The 19887-nt window shown below is 29.9% G+C and overlaps 1 protein-coding gene across 1 annotated transcript in view; it reads left to right on the top strand.

The window, feature by feature from the left end:
- The window catches only part of PDE3A (phosphodiesterase 3A), a 544656-nt gene that overhangs the window by 159823 nt on the left and 364946 nt on the right, over positions 1-19887 (top strand). The gene's annotated exons all lie outside the window — the stretch shown is intronic.

The following is a 19887-nucleotide window of genomic DNA, read 5'->3' as shown; positions in this document are numbered from 1 at the left end:
CTAAAACATAAATATATATGTATATACACATAGTAACACATAAATATATATGTATATACACATAATAACACATAAATATATATGTATATACACATAGTAGCACATAAATATATATGTATATAAACATACTAACACATAAATATATATATGTATATACACATAATAACACATAAATATATATGTATATACACACAGTAACACATAAATATATATGTATATAAACATAATAACACCTAAATATATATGTATATACACATAATAACACATAAATATATATGTATATACACATAGTAACACATAAATATATATGTATATAAACATACTAACACATAAATATATATATATGTATATACACATAATAACACATAAATATATATGTATATACACATAGTAACACATAAATATATATGTATATACATATAGTAACACATAAATATATATGTATATACACATAGTAACACATACATATATGTATATACACATAGTAACACATACATATATATGTATATACACATAGTAACACATACATATATATGTATATACACATAGTAACACATAAATATATATGTATATACACATAGTAACACATACATATATATGTATATACACATAGTAACACATAAATATATATATATGTATATACACATAATAACACATAAATATATATGTATATACACATAATAACACATAAATATATATGTATATACACATAGTAACACATAAATATATATGTATATACACATAATAACACATAAATATATATGCATATACACATAGTAACACATAAATATATATGTATATACACATAGTAACACATAAATATATCTGTATATACACATAGTAACACATAAATATATATGTATATACACATAGTAACACATAAATATATCTGTATATACACATACTAACACATAAATATATATGTATATACACATAGTAACACATAAATATATGTATATACACATAATAACACATAAATATATATGTATATACACATAATAACACATAAATATATATGTATATACACATAGTAACACATAAATATATATGTATATACACATAATAACACATAAATATATATGCATATACACATAGTAACACATAAATATATATGTATATACACATAGTAACACATAAATATATCTGTATATACACATAGTAACACATAAATATATATGTATATACACATAGTAACACATAAATATATCTGTATATACACATAGTAACACATAAATATATCTGTATATACACATAGTAACACATAAATATATATGTATATACACATACTAACACATAAATATATATGTATATACACATAGTAACACATAAATATATATGTATATACACATAGTAACACATAAATATATCTGTATATACACATAGTAACACATAAATATATATGTATATACACCTAGTAACACATAAATATATATGTATATACACATAATAACACATAAATATATATGTATATACACATAATAACACATAAATATATATGTATATACACATAATAACACATAAATATATATGTATATAAACATAGTAACACATAAATATATATGTATATACACATAATAACACATAAATATATATGTATATACACATACTAACACATAAATATATATGTATATACACATAGTAACACATAAATATATATGTATATACACATAGTAACACATAAATATATATGTATATACACATACTAACACATAAATATATATGTATATACACATAGTAACACATGAATATATATGTATATACACATAATAACACATAAATATATATGTATATACACATAATAAAACATAAATATATATGCATATACACATACTAACACATAAATATATATATATACACATAGTAACACATAAATATATATGTATATACACATAGTAACACATAAATATATATGTATATACACATAGTAACACATAAATATATATGTATATACACATACTAACACATAAATATATATATATACACATAGTAACACATAAATATATATATATATACACATAGTAACACATAAATATATATATACACATACTAACACATAAATATATATATATACACATAGTAACACATAAATATATATGTATATACACATAGTAACACATAAATATATATGTATATACACATAGTAACACATAAATATATATGTATATACACATAGTAACACATAAATATATATGTATATACACATAGTAACACATAAATATATATGTATATACACATAGTAACACATAAATATATATGTATATACACATAGTAACACATAAATATATATGCATATACACATACTAACACATAAATATATATGTATATACACATAATAACACATAAATATATATGTATATACACATAGTAACACATAAATATATATGTATATACACATAGTAACACATAAATATATATGCATATACACATACTAACACATAAATATATATGTATATACACATAATAACACATAAATATATATGTATATACACATAGTAACACATAAATATATATGCATATACACATTATAACACAAAAATATATATTTATATACACATAGTAACACATACATATATATGTATATACACATAATAACACATAAATATATATGTATATACACATAATAACACATAAATATATATGTATATACACATAGTAATACATAAATATATATGTATATACACATAGTAACACATAAATATATATGTATATACACATAGTAACACATAAATATATATGTATATACACATAGTAACACATAAATATATATGTATATACACATAGTAACACATAAATATATATGTATATACACATAGTAACACATAAATATATATGCATATACACATAAATATATATGTATATTCACATATTAGCACTTAAAAATATATGTATATACACATACTAACACATAAATATATATGTATATACACATAATAACACATAAATATTTATGTATATACACATAATAACACATAAATATATATGTATATACACATACTAACACATAAATATATATGTATATACACATAATAACACATAAATATATATGTATATACACATACTAACACATAAATATATATGTATATATACATAGTAATACATAAATATATATGTATATACACATACTAACATAAATATATATGTATATACACATACTAACATAAATATATATGTATATACACATACTAACACATAAATATATATGTATATACACATAGTAACACATAAATATATATGTATATACACATAATAACACATAAATATATATGTATATACACATAATAACACATAAATATATATGTATATACACATAGTAGCACATAAATATATATGTATATAAACATACTAACACATAAATATATATATGTATATACACATAATAACACATAAATATATATATATATATATACACATAGTAACACATAAATATATATTTATATACATATAGTAACACATAAATATATATGTATATACACATAGTAACACATACATATATATGTATATACACATAGTAACACATACATATATATGTATATACACATAGTAACACATACATATATATGTATATACACATAGTAACACATAAATATATATGTATATACACATAGTAACACATAAATATATATGTTTATACACATAGTAACACATAAATATATATGTATATACACATAATAACACATAAATATATATGTATATACACATAGTAACACATAAATATATATGTATATACACATAGTAACACATAAATATATATGTATATACACATAGTAACACATAAATATATATGTATATACACCTAGTAACACATAAATATATATGTATATACACATAATAACACATAAATATATATGTATATACACATAATAACACATAAATATATATGTATATACACATAATAACACATAAATATATATGTATATACACATAGTAACACATAAATATATATGTATATACACATAATAACACATAAATATATATGTATATACACATACTAACACATAAATATATATGTATATACACATAGTAACACATAAATATATATGTATATACACATAGTAACACATAAATATATATGTATATACACATACTAACACATAAATATATATGTATATACACATACTAACACATAAATATATATGTATATACACATAGTAACACATGAATATATATGTATATACACATAATAACACATAAATATATATGTATATACACATAATAAAACATAGATATATATGCATATACACATACTAACACATAAATATATATATATATACACATAGTAACACATAAATATATATGCATATACACATACTAACACATAAATATATATGTATATACACATAATAACACATAAATATATATGTATATACACATAGTAACACATAAATATATATGTATATACACATAGTAACACATAAATATATATGCATATACACATTATAACACATAAATATATATTTATATACACATAGTAACACATACATATATATGTATATACACATAATAACACATAAATATATATGTATATACACATAATAACACATAAATATATATGTATATACACATAGTAATACATAAATATATATGAAAATACACATAGTAACACATAAATATATATGTATATACACATAGTAACACATAAATATATATGTATATACACATAGTAACACATAAATATATATGTATATACACATAGTAACACATAAATATATATGTATATACACATAGTAACACATAAATATATATGCATATACACATAAATATATATGTATATTCACATATTAGCACTTAAAAATATATGTATATACACATACTAACACATAAATATATATGTATATACACATACTAACACATAAATATATATGTATATACACATAATAACACATAAATATTTATGTATATACACATAATAACACATAAATATATATGTATATACACATAATAACACATACATATATATGTATATACACATACTAACACATAAATATATATGTATATACACATAATAACACATAAATATATATGTATATACACATACTAACACATAAATATATATGTATATATACATAGTAATACATAAATATATATGTATATACACATACTAACATAAATATATATGTATATACACATACTAACATAAATATATATGTATATACACATACTAACACATAAATATATATGTATATACACATAGTAACACATAAATATATATGTATATACACATAATAACACATAAATATATATGTATACACACATACTAACACATAAATATATATGTATATGCACATAGTAACACATAAATATATATGTATATACACATAGTAACACATACATATAAATGTATATACACATAGTAACACATAAATATATATGTATATGCACATAGTAACACATAAATATATATGTATATACACACAGTAACACATAAATATATATGTATATACACATACTAACACATAAATATATATGTATACACACATACTAACACATAAATATATATGTATATACACCTATTAACACATAAATATATATGTATATACACATAGTAACACATAAATATATATGTATATACACATAATAACACATAAATATATATGTATATACACATACTAACACATAAATATATATGTATACACACATACTAACACATAAAGATATATGTATATACACCTATTAACACATAAATATATATGTATATACACATAGTAACACATAAATATATATGTATATACACATACTAACACATAAATATATATGTATATACACATGGTAACACTTACATATATATACTGTATATACACATAATAACACATAAATATATATGTATATACACATACTAACACATAAATATATATGTATATACACATAGTAACACATAAATATATATGTATATACATATAGTAACACATAAATATATATGTATATACACATACTAACACATAAATATATATGTATATACACATACTAACACATAAATATATATGTATATACACACACTAACACATAAATATATATGTATATACACATAGTAACACAGAAATATATATGTATATACACATAGTAACACATAAATATATATGTATATACACATACTAACACATAAATATATATATGTATATACACATAGTAACACATAAATATATATGTATATACACATAGTAACACATAAATATGTATGTATATACACATAATAACACATAAATATATATGTATATACACATACTAACACATAAATATATATGTATATATACATAGTAATACATAAATATATATGTATATACACATACTAACATAAATATATATGTATATACACATACTAACATAAATATATATGTATATACACATACTAACACATAAATATATATGTATATACACATAGTAACACATAAATATATATGTATATACACATAATAACACATAAATATATATGTATATACACATAATAACACATAAATATATATGTATATACACATAGTAGCACATAAATATATATGTATATAAACATACTAACACATAAATATATATATGTATATACACATAATAACACATAAATATATATATATATATATATACACATAGTAACACATAAATATATATTTATATACATATAGTAACACATAAATATATATGTATATACACATAGTAACACATACATATATATGTATATACACATAGTAACACATACATATATATGTATATACACATAGTAACACATACATATATATGTATATACACATAGTAACACATAAATATATATGTATATACACATAGTAACACATAAATATATATGTATATACACATAGTAACACATAAATATATATGTATATACACCTAGTAACACATAAATATATATGTATATACACATAATAACACATAAATATATATGTATATACACATAATAACACATAAATATATATGTATATACACATAATAACACATAAATATATATGTATATACACATAGTAACACATAAATATATATGTATATACACATAATAACACATAAATATATATGTATATACACATACTAACACATAAATATATATGTATATACACATAGTAACACATAAATATATATGTATATACACATAGTAACACATAAATATATATGTATATACACATACTAACACATAAATATATATGTATATACACATACTAACACATAAATATATATGTATATACACATAGTAACACATGAATATATATGTATATACACATAATAACACATAAATATATATGTATATACACATAATAAAACATAGATACATATGCATATACACATACTAACACATAAATATATATATATATATACACATAGTAACACATAAATATATATGCATATACACATACTAACACATAAATATATATGTATATACACATAATAACACATAAATATATATGTATATACACATAGTAACACATAAATATATATGTATATACACATAGTAACACATAAATATATATGCATATACACATTATAACACATAAATATATATTTATATACACATAGTAACACATACATATATATGTATATACACATAATAACACATAAATATATATGTATATACACATAATAACACATAAATATATATGTATATACACATAGTAATACATAAATATATATGTATATACACATAGTAACACATAAATATATATGTATATACACATAGTAACACATAAATATATATGTATATACACATAGTAACACATAAATATATATGTATATACACATAGTAACACATAAATATATATGTATATACACATAGTAACACATAAATATATATGCATATACACATAAATATATATGTATATTCACATATTAGCACTTAAAAATATATGTATATACACATACTAACACATAAATATATATGTATATACACATAATAACACATAAATATTTATGTATATACACATAATAACACATAAATATATATGTATATACACATACTAACACATAAATATATATGTATATACACATAATAACACATAAATATATATGTATATACACATACTAACACATAAATATATATGTATATATACATAGTAATACATAAATATATATGTATATACACATACTAACATAAATATATATGTATATACACATACTAACATAAATATATATGTATATACACATACTAACACATAAATATATATGTATATACACATAGTAACACATAAATATATATGTATATACACATAATAACACATAAATATATATGTATACACACATACTAACACATAAATATATATGTATATGCACATAGTAACACATAAATATATATGTATATACACATAGTAACACATACATATAAATGTATATACACATAGTAACACATAAATATATATGTATATGCACATAGTAACACATAAATATATATGTATATACACACAGTAACACATAAATATATATGTATATACACATACTAACACATAAATATATATGTATACACACATACTAACACATAAATATATATGTATATACACCTATTAACACATAAATATATATGTATATACACATAGTAACACATAAATATATATGTATATACACATAATAACACATAAATATATATGTATATACACATACTAACACATAAATATATATGTATACACACATACTAACACATAAAGATATATGTATATACACCTATTAACACATAAATATATATGTATATACACATAGTAACACATAAATATATATGTATATACACATACTAACACATAAATATATATGTATATACACATGGTAACACTTACATATATATACTGTATATACACATAATAACACATAAATATATATGTATATACACATACTAACACATAAATATATATGTATATACACATAGTAACACATAAATATATATGTATATACATATAGTAACACATAAATATATATGTATATACACATACTAACACATAAATATATATGTATATACACATACTAACACATAAATATATATGTATATACACACACTAACACATAAATATATATGTATATACACATAGTAACACATAAATATATATGTATATACACATAGTAACACATAAATATATATGTATATACACATACTAACACATAAATATATATATGTATATACACATAGTAACACATAAATATATATGTATATACACATAGTAACACATAAATATGTATGTATATACACATAATAACACATAAATATATATGTATATACACATACTAACACATAAATATATATGTATATACACATAGTAACACATAAATATATATATATGTATATACACATAATAACACATAAATATATATGTATATGCACATAGTAACACATAAATATATATGTATATACACATAGTAACACATAAATATATATGTATATACACATAGTAACACATAAATATATATGTATATACACATAATAACACATAAATATATATGTATATACACATAGTAACACATAAATATATATGTATATACACATAATAATACATAAATATATAGGTATATACACATACTAACACATAAATATATATGTATATACACATACTAACACATAAATATATATGTATATACAGATAATAACACATAAATATATATGTATATACACCTATTAACACATAAATATATATGTATATACACATAGTAACACATAAATATATATGTATATACACACATACTAAGGATTAAAAAAACAAGGTTCCTGCTGTTCCATAAAAGCAAGTTTTTATTGTAAAAACAGCAAACATGAAATTGGTGTACAGGGCGCAGCGCTGTATGGCTTACGCGTTTCGGAAGTGCTCCGTAATCATAGCCTACAGCAGTGTGCCCCACACCGGTTTAAAACATGATAAAACAAGTGTGATAGGTCAATATATGTTTAACCCGCCCCCTACTTGCAACCAATTAACAACCTGAATAATGCCAGGCCTTCTAAATGTCAAATGACTACAACAATTACCCTTAGTACGTGGGACTGTCTCAATGTGTGTGATGTTTGCAAATTCAAAAAATTCATGCACAAAAAAATATCAACTACAGGATATAAAGAGTAAATAATAAAACCAACTATAGTTCATGTATGGAATGTCAAAGAAATTAATTAAAAAAATGAATCAAAATATTTGATCCTATTGTTTCCATTATTGTTGACATTAGATGACCCCATTAAGAACTATTAATACCAATGTTGTTACATGACCAGGTAAATATATAAACTGACTCAATTAAGAGGTCCCTGCTCAGAAAACACTTATTGTTGCAACTATTAAAAGGCCCGCTAGACACTGTGTACAGTGTACAGGACCCGAAATACAGAAGCTACGTGGTATAACTAAGTCAAAACAAATTTGACTAAAAATTACTAAACTGAAGAGATAAGAAACATTATATTAGACATAAATGCCCTCCGTAGTTCTACAAAAGATTAGGTCTGTTTGTGAAAAGTGTTACTCAGGTTGATTAAAAGCTCACACAAAAAACACATAAGAATCACAATAAATTAACATATTTAATGGGTTATTGAAGGGCCTAAATGGGAAGGAAGCCATCTATAGAGTTAATATATTATTTTGTCATGCCTAAGTGATACAAATGGCTCATACCGTGATGTTAATTAATAAATATATAATGAATGATAAACAATAAATGATATGGGTAAGATAGTGCCCATTTAAGGCTTAAAAATATGTCAAAACATCTATGTGTTCAATCTTGGTACAAAGACCTGTCATTGTAAGCAACTATATTAAGGAATAAATAGCACTGTAGGTGAAAAATAGTAGTAATGATATTCTTATATTTATATATGTACACTTATGGCATAAAAGGTACAAAATGGACCAGGGTGAGCCATTTATTCCCAGAGGTTTATAACGTCATATCTGGAATTTAAACCATCAGGCACACGAGTGCCCATGGTAAAAATCCAATACGTTTCCCTTCTGGCGAGAAGTTTATCAACATCTCCTCCCCTTTTAGGTCTATTGACTTGTTCAATCGCACACCAAGTGAACTCCTTGAGATTGTTGTCATGAAAGACTCCAAAGTGCTGCACTATGGGAGTAGAGGCCCTCTTGGTAGTGAACGAGGAAAGGTGTTCCCTAATCCTGGAGTTCAGGTCTCTTTAGGTCAATCCTATGTACTGAATCCTGCAAAGTGTGCATTCTATTAAATAGACAACAGACTCTGTTTTGCAGTTCATACATGTATTGATTTTGTAGCTTTTGTTACTCATCATACTTGTGAACTCCTTGGTGACTTTGACAAAGTCACAAGGCTTGCATTTACGGTGCCCACATTTATACATTCCTGTATGTTTGAGCCAGGATCCCATGTCCTCCTTGTCAGATTTCAGTAATGTGAGTGAAAGTATGCAGCCTAAAGTGGGACTCTTCCTATAGGCACATCTAAGTCCTTGCTTGACGGTGTCAACCAGTTTATCTTCCGCCCACAATACTGAAAAGTGTTTGCTTATAATCTCACAAACCTGGGGATATTGAGCACTATGTGTCGTTACGAACGTGACCCCCTGGTTGGCATTGGTAGTCTTGCTTTTGGTACACAATAAGCTCTCCCTGGGTATGGTTTGTACTTGTTCTTTGGCCCTCCTGATAGCTTTCCTAGGGTACTTTCTTTCCCTAGCCTCATCTCTAGTTTGCTGGCTTCCTGTGAAAAATCTGTCACCTGGGTACAGTTCCTTTTTAATCTGGCGTATTCACCTTTGGCTATTGCAAAAGGGACATGTTTAGGATGACAGCTGGTTCCTAAGAGTAGAGAATTCCCAGAAATAGGTTTTCTGTATATCCTGGACCTGATACTACCCTCAGACGTACCTTCTAGGGTAAGATCCAAGTAGTTGATGGAACTGTGACTCGTTTCAAAAGTGAAACTAAGTCCGACTTCATTGTGATTCAGGTAATCAATGAAATGGGAAATTTTTTAAAAATCGCCAGACCAGATAAACAAGAGATCATCTATGTATCTCCTATAAAAGGAGATACAGTCCCTGTAAGGATTACTATCTCCAAATACGTGGTAGAACTCCCACCAGCCAAGGAATAAATTTGCAAAGGAAGGTGCAAACTTTGCTCCCATGGCGGTACCACATCTTTGGAGATAGAAAACATCTTCAAATTTGAAGAAGTTGTGAGACAAAAGGAAAAAGGTAACCCTCAGAATGTATCTGATAAAAATGTCAGAGTAATCAGTACCCTGCTCCAGAAAAAAGGCAATGTCATCCACCCCTTTGGAATGTGGAATACTCGAGTAGAGCGACACTGCATCAATAGTTAACCACATGGACTGAGGTGTCCATGTGACCTCTTCCATTACATTCAGGATATGTTTTGTATCCCTGACGTAGGAATGGAGACAACTAGGGGTTGTAGAATAGAATCCAACCATTCATACAAATTTCCCATAAGGGAATCCACCCCTCTCACAATTGGCCATCCCTGGACATTGTCCAGGGATTTGTGAGTTTTAGGTAAATGATGGAACAAGGGAGTTTTCGGAAACTCCACCAAAAAATAATCCATCGTGGCCTGGTCTAGGATCCCCTGTTCCAAACCATCATCCAGAAGTTGTTGTAATTGTAAATGAAACTGGATGGTAGGATCCCTCTGGAGAACAACATAATTATTCTCGTTCTGTAATTGTCTGTGACCTTCAGCAATGTATTGTTGCCGGTCCATGACCACAACCATCCCCCCCTTGTCAGAATTTTTAATCACTAGAGTACTATTTTCTTTCAGAGCAGCCAAAGCTTCTTTCTCTATCAGTGATAAGTTTAACTTGTATTTGGGTTGGTGTGCTTTCAGATGTAACAAATCTTTTTCGACCCTGTTATAGAAAGTTTCTATAACATTACCTCTATTGTGGATGGGGTAAAACTTGGACTTTTTTCTAAACCTTAGACCCTTGTTGGTGCCACCAGAGTCACCCTTAGCTTCCAACTGGAGCTGTTGTAGCGTGACAATATCACAGTTATGTTTGAAATCATTTGGGTCTCTATTGGTGGCATCAACCTGGGTTGAGGACCGGTCAGTGATACAATCTTCTGAAAAATGTTTTTTCAGGGTAAGATTACGTACAAGTTTATTAACATCCAGAATTGTTCAAAATACATCAAAGTCATTAGTAGGGGCAAAATTTAGACCCCGATTCAATACACTATATTGTGCACTGCTGAGCTGTTGTGTAGATAAATTTATCACATTGCCCACAATTCTGGGGTCAATCATTTGTATCTGGTCTGTGGTCGGGGCTCCCTGAGCTGATACCTGTCCTGGTTCTGTGTGTAATGGGTGCTGGATTGTGTTACCTTCCCCCCCCCCCGCTGATGCATCCTGGTCCTGGGGAAAAACCTGGTTCATGGCAGAAGTGTCAGGTTTATTCTGTATATACACACTAGGTACCTTATCTACTTAATTACTTTGTTTGGATCTTACTGTTAGAGTATTAAGGTTAGTCTGACTTTGGTTGTTGGTAATTAATTCAGTATTGGAGGCCTGAGAAACATGGGAAAAGCTGTTATTACCTGGGGCAGACCCCATCTGGGCTTGTTCATTAAGTGCTTCCCCATCGCTTGACCCATCAGATTCACTACCAGAGAAGGTCACATTTTTGGAGGTATTACCCTTATTACCATTTCTACGATTTTTACTACGGTTCCTATTACCCCTTCTCCTTCGGCGAAATCTGGGCTGATTAGCTCTAAAGTTACCCCTAGCACTCTTGTTCCAAATGTATACTGAATTATTTGAGTAGTCGTATTTATCTCTAATGTATTTAGTGTGTTTAGTTTCCATTATACCAGATCTCCCCTTAGCCACAAGTTCCCTTAACGTTTTGTCAAACCTGGCAAAGTCAGCATTACTACTCCTCCTGTTCATTTCTATCTGTAACTCATCAATATCTTTTCTAATACTTTCTAGCAATTTACTCTTATACTGTATAAGCAATTTCATAAGTCTCATGGAGCATTCAGACAGTACACTGTTCCAGGCATCTACAAAGTCTTTGTGTTGTGCATCCACTTCAAAAGTGGGAAACTTGTACACCCTCAAGCCTCTGGGTATCATGCTTAGGCTCAAATATTTCTCCAGTGTCCATATATCCCACTGGGTTTTAGACTCTTTAAGCAGCAAGGTCTCCATTTGCTCAAATAAAGTGCTCAGTGCTAGGACCCCTTTGTCCTCAGAAAAAATCAACTCACAGTCTGTAGGATGGGTAGTGCGTGCAGTCACTGGCATAAGTGAATAAAAGGCATGCTGTGTTTCCTCCATGTCTGTGCGAATTTCTAGAAGTCTAAAAAGGCTGCCAAAGTATTAGACTTGGTGTTGGTATGTCCAGATAATACTATGTTGGTATGTCCAGATAATACTAATCTTTTGTAGAACTACGGAGGGCATTTATGTCTAATATAATGTTTCTTATCTCTTCAGTTTAGTAATTTTTAGTCAAATATGTTTTGACTTAGTTATACCACGTAGCTTCTGTATTTCGGGTCCTGTACACTGTACACAGTGTCTAGCGGGCCTTTTAATAGTTGCAACAATAAGTGTTTTCTGAGCAGGGACCTCTTAATTGAGTCAGTTTATATATTTACCTGGTCATGTCACAACATTGGTATTAATAGTTCTTTGACATTTAATTCATGAACTATAGTTGCTTTATTATTTACTCTTTATATCCTGTAGTTGATATTTTTTTGTGCATGAATTTTTTGAATTTGCAAACATCACACACATTGAGACAGTCCCACGTACTAAGGGTAATTGTTGTAAATCCATGAATTGTATTTATTATATGTATTAAGTTTTGTATTTTTATTAAATTAGTTTTTAATATCTACATATTGCTGCACTCATCACTATCCCTTTGCCTCCGATTGGTAGGCGCTTGGGGGATCCCCATTTTTTAGTGAAAATGATTTAACACTGTTCTGTATGACTGGCAGGAAGGTGTTAGTTACTGCTCTGTATGACTGGCAGGAAAATGTTCATTGCTGCTCTGTATGACTGGCAGGAAGATGTTAGCTACTGCTCTGTATGACTGGCAGGAAGGTGTTAGTTTCTGCTCTATACGACTGGCAGGAAGATGTTAGTTACTGCTCTATATGACTGGCAGGAAGGTGTTAGTTTCTGCTCTATACGACTGGCAGGAAGATGTTAGTTACTGCTCTATATGACTGGCAGGAAGAGGTTAGTTACTGCTCTGTATGACTGGCAGGAAGGTGTTAGTTACTGCTCTGTATGACTGGCAGGAAGATGTTAGTTACTGCTCTATATGACTGGCAGGAAGATGTTAGTTACTGCTCTGTATGACTGGCAGGAAAATGTTAGTTACTGCTCTGTATGACTGGCAGGAAGGTGTTAGTTACTGCTCTGTATGACTGGCAAGAAGATGTTAGTTACTGCTCTATATGACTGGCAGGAAGGTGTTAGTTACTGCTCTGTATGACTGGCAGGAAAATGTTCATTGCTGCTCTGTATGACTGGCAGGAAGATGTTAGTTACTGCTCTGTATGACTGGCAGGAAGGTGTTAGTTTCTGCTCTATACGACTGGCAGGAAGATGTTAGTTACTGCTCTATATGACTGGCAGGAAGGTGTTAGTTTCTGCTCTATACGACTGGCAGGAAGATGTTAGTTACTGCTCTATATGACTGGCAGGAAGAGGTTAGTTACTGCTCTGTATGACTGGCAGGAATGTGTTAGTTACTGCTCTATATGACTGGCAGGAAGATGTTAGTTACTGCTCTATATGACTGGCAGGAAGATGTTAGTTACTGCTCTGTATGACTGGCAGGAAAATGTTAGTTACTGCTCTATATGACTGGCAGGAAGGTGTTAGTTACTGCTCTGTATGACTGGCAGGAAAATGTTAGTTACTGCTCTATATGACTGGCAGGAAGGTGTTAGTTACTGCTCTGTATGACTGGCAGGAAAATGTTAGTTACTGCTCTATATGACTGGCAGGAAGGTGTTAGTTACTGCTCTGTATGACTGGCAGGAAAATGTTAGTTACTGCTCTATATGACTGGCAGGAAGGTGTTAGTTACTGCTCTGTATGACTGGCAGGAAAATGTTAGTGCTCTGTACGACTGGCAGGAAGATGTTCATTGCTGCTCTGTATGACTGGCAGGAAGGTGTTAGTTACTGCTCTATATGACTGGCAGGAAGGTGTTAGTTACTGCTCTGTATGACTGGCAGGAAGGTGTTAGTTACTGCTCTATATGACTGGCAGGAAGATGTTAGTTACTGCTCTGTATGACTGTCATGAAGATGTTAGTTCTGCTCTATATGACTGGCAGGAAGGTGTTAGTTTCTGCTCTATATTACTGGCAGGAATGTGTTAGTTACTGCTCTATATGACTGGCAAAAAGATGTTAGTTACTGCTATATATGACTGGCAGGAAGGTGTTAGTTACTGCTCTGTATGACTGGCAGTAAGATTGGCAGGTAAATGTTAGTGCTCTGTATGACTGGCAGGAAGATGTGAGTTACTGCTCTATATGACTGGCAGGAAGAGGTTAGTTACTGCTCTGTATGACTGGCAGGAAGGTGTTAGTTACTGCTCTATATGACTGGCAGGAAGATGTTTGTTACTGCTCTGTATGACTGGCAGGAAAATGTGAGTTACTGCTCTGTATGATTGGCAGGAAGGTGTGAGTTACTGCTCTATATGACTGGCAGGGAAATGTTAGTTACTGCTCGATATGACTGGCAGGAAGATGTTAGTTACTGCTCTGTATGACTGGCAGGAAGGTGTTAGTTACTGCTCTATATGACTGGCAGAAAGGTGTTAGTTACTGCTCTGTATGACTGGCAGGTAAATGTTAGTGCTCTGTATGACTGGCAGGGAGATGTGAGTTACTGCTCTGTATGACTGGCAGGAAGGTGTGAGTTACTGCTCTTTATGACTGGCAGGAAGATGTTAGTTACTGCTATATATGACTGGCAGGAAGATGTTAGTTACTGATCTGTATGACTGGCAGGAAGGTGTTAGTTACTGCTCTATATGACTGGCAGGAAGGTGTTAGTTACTGCTCTGTATGACTGGCAGGTAAATGTTAGTTAGTGCTCTGTATGACTTGCAGGGAGATGTGAGTTACTGCTCTGTATGACTGGCAGGAAGGTGTGAGTTACTGCTCTGTATGACTGGCAGGAAGGTATTAGTTACTGCTCTATATGACTGGCAGGAAGAGGTTAGTTACTGCGCTGTATGACTGGCAGGAAAATGTTAGTAATTGCTCTGTATGACTGGCAGGAAGATGTCAGTTACTGCTCTGTATGACTGGCAAGAAGATGTTAGTTACTGCTCTGTATGACTAGCAGGAAGGTGTGAGTTACTGCTCTGTATGACTGGCAGGAAGGTATTAGTTACTGCTCTATATGACTGGCAGGAAGAGGTTAGTTACTGCGCTGTATGACTGGCAGGAAAATGTTAGTAATTGCTCTGTATGACTGGCAGGAAGATGTCAGTTACTGCTCTGTATGACTGGCAAGAAGATGTTAGTTACTGCTCTGTATGACTGTCAGGAAGGTGTTAGTTACTGTTCTATATGACTGGCAGGAAAATGTTAGTGCTCTGTACGACTGGCAGGAAGATGTTAGTTACTGCTCTGTATGACTGGCAGGAAGGTGTTAGTTACTGCTCTGTATGACTGGCAGGTAAATGTTAGTTAGTGCTCTGTATGACTTGCAGGGAGATGTGAGTTACTGCTCTGTATGACTGGTAGGAAGGTATTAGTTACTGCTCTATATGACTGGCAGGAAGAGGTTAGTTACTGCGCTGTATGACTGGCAGGAAAATGTTAGTAATTGCTCTGTATGACTGGCAGGAAGATGCCAGTTACTGCTCTGTATGACTGGCAGGAAGGTGTTAGTTACTGCTCTATATGACTGGCAAGAAGATGTTAGATACTGTTCTGTATGACTGACAGGAAGTTGTTAGTTACTGTTCTATATGACTGGCAGGAAGAGGTTAGTTACTACTGTGTATGACTGGCAGGAAAATGTTAGTTACTGCTCTATATGACTGGCAGGAAGATGTTAGTTATTTATTTGTATGGCAGGAAGAGGTTAGTTACTGCCCTGTATGACTGGCAGGAAAATGTTAGTAATTGCTCTGTATGACTGGCAGGAAGATGCCAGTTACTGCTCTGTATGACTGGCAGGAAGGTGTTAGTAATTGCTCTATATGACTGGCAGGAAGAGGTTAGTTACTGCGCTGTATGACTGGCAGGAAAATGTTAGTAATTGCTCTGTATGACTGGCAGGAAGATGCCAGTTACTGCTCTGTATGACTGGCAGGAAGGTGTTAGTTACTGCTCTATATGACTGGCAAGAAGATGTTAGATACTGTTCTGTATGACTGACAGGAAGTTGTTAGTTACTGTTCTATATGACTGGCAGGAAGAGGTTAGTTACTACTGTGTATGACTGGCAGGAAGATGTTAGTTACTGCTCTATATGGCTGGCAGGAAAATGTTAGTTATTTATTTGTATGGCAGGAAGAGGTTAGTTACTTAGTGCTCTGTATGACTGACAGGAAGATGTGAGTTACTGCTCTGTATGACTGGCAAGAAGATGTTAGATACTGTTCTGTATGACTGACAGGAAGTTGTTAGTTACTGTTCTATATGACTGGCAGGAAGAGGTTAGTTACTACTGTGTATGACTGGCAGGAAAATGTTAGTTACTGCTCTATATGACTGGCAGGAAGATGTTAGTTACTGCTCTATATGGCTGGCAGGAAAATGTTAGTTATTTATTTGTATGGCAGGAAGAGGTTAGTTACTGCCCTGTATGACTGTCAGAAAGAGGTTAGTTACTGCTCAGTTTGTATGTCCGGAAGATGTTAGTCACTGCTCTGCAAGACTGTCAGGAAGATGTTAGTTACTGCTCTGTATGACTGGCAGAAGAAATGTTCTCTACTGCTCTGTATGACTGGCAAGAGGATGTTAGCTAGTGCTCTGTATGACTGGTAGAAAGATATTAGTTACTGCTCTGTATAACTGGTAGGAAGATGTTAGTTCTGCTCTGTATGACTGACAGGAAGATGTTGGTTACTGCTCAGTTTGTATGTCAGGAAGATGTTCGTTACTGTTCTGCAAGACTGACAGGAATATGTTAGTTACTGCTCTGTATGACTGTCAGGAAGATGTTAGTTACTGCTATGTATGACTGGCAGGAAGATGTTAGTTACTGCTCTGTTTGACTGGCAGGAAGATTTTTAGTTACTGTCAGGAAGATGTTAGTTACTGCTCTGTATGACTGGCAGGGAGATGTGAGTTACTGCTCTGTATGACTGGCAGAAAGGTGTGAGTTACTGCTCTTTATGACTGGCAGGAAGATGTTAGTTACTGTTCTGCAAGACTGACAGGAAGATGTCAGTTACTGCTCTGTATGACTGTCAGGAAGATGTTAGCTAGTGCTCTGTATGACTGGCAGGGAGATGTGAGTTACTGATCAGTTTGTATGTTAGGAAGATGTCCGTTACTGTTCTGCATGACTGACAGGAAGATGTCAGTTACTGCTCTGTATGACTGTCAGGAAGATGTTAGTTACTGCTCTGTATGACTGGCAGGGAGATGTGAGTTACTGCTTTTTATGACTGACAGGAAGATGTTAGTTACTGCTATATATGACTGTCAGGAAGATGTTAGTTACTGCTCTGTATGACTGGCAGGAAGGTGTTAGTTACTGCTCTATATGACTGGCAGGAAGGTGTTTGTTACTGCTCTGTATGACTGGCAGGTAAATGTTAGTGCTCTGTATGACTTGCAGGGAGATGTGAGTTACTGCTCTGTATGACTGGCAGGAAGGTGTGAGTTACTGCTCTGTATGACTGGCAGGAAGGTATTAGTTACTGCTCTATATGACTGGCAGGAAGAGGTTAGTTACTGCTCTGT

This window comes from Bombina bombina, chromosome 6 (genome assembly GCF_027579735.1).
Source record: "Bombina bombina isolate aBomBom1 chromosome 6, aBomBom1.pri, whole genome shotgun sequence".
In the NCBI taxonomy this organism is placed as follows: Eukaryota; Metazoa; Chordata; class Amphibia; order Anura; family Bombinatoridae; genus Bombina; species Bombina bombina.
This window is presented reverse-complemented; position numbering and strand designations above follow the sequence as displayed.